Consider the following 750-nt stretch of genomic DNA (forward strand, 5'->3'; position numbering starts at 1 on the left):
GGCCCCAAACTCAAACACAAACGAAACAAAAGAAAAAATTACAAATAAAATAAGATTCATTTTTTGAGCACCGACTTCATCTGTTTCGTACAGTTTATCAGATGCTGAGATGAGCAAACAGGTTTACAACCGTGAATGCTGAGTTGTCTCAATATGCCTTGCACTCCACTCTGAAACCCACCCAACCCCACTTTCAGTAGTCATTGGCTTAAACATGATTTGCAAATCAGAGCTGAGAAAAATACCCACATGCTAAATAAAAAGTGTTATTCTAATCTTGAGTTTTGAACCACTATAATAGAAATGGAAAGGAAAGGAAACACCTCTCAAATTGAAACCAAATGTACAAAGAAAGGGGAATGGGTTTAGAAACATAGCAAGGTGTCACTCACACACTGAATACATACGACCTGGATTTGATCCATCCCATGAACCTTCAAGCACCTTGGATTGAGCCCTGAGCATAATTAGCTGAGGCCCCCAAATAACAATAAAATAGAACAATGGTAAATTAGATATGACATATTTGTTGAAATAACTGTTATTTTCAATAAATTAGACCATGGTACAATAAGGGAAACTTTACAGAATTTTAAGAGAAATATTTAAGGGAATTTTTAGTAATTTAAAATTTTTTAGTTATAGGACTTTTTTTTAATTTAAGGGAATACTTAGTACAATATTATGTACAAAAAAACCGGAAAGCGGTTATAAAGATTACAAGTTCACCATGGACAAGAGAAGAAAATA

The sequence above is a fragment of the Suncus etruscus genome, chromosome 1 (genome assembly GCF_024139225.1).
Source record: "Suncus etruscus isolate mSunEtr1 chromosome 1, mSunEtr1.pri.cur, whole genome shotgun sequence".
NCBI lineage: Eukaryota > Metazoa > Chordata > Mammalia > Eulipotyphla > Soricidae > Suncus > Suncus etruscus.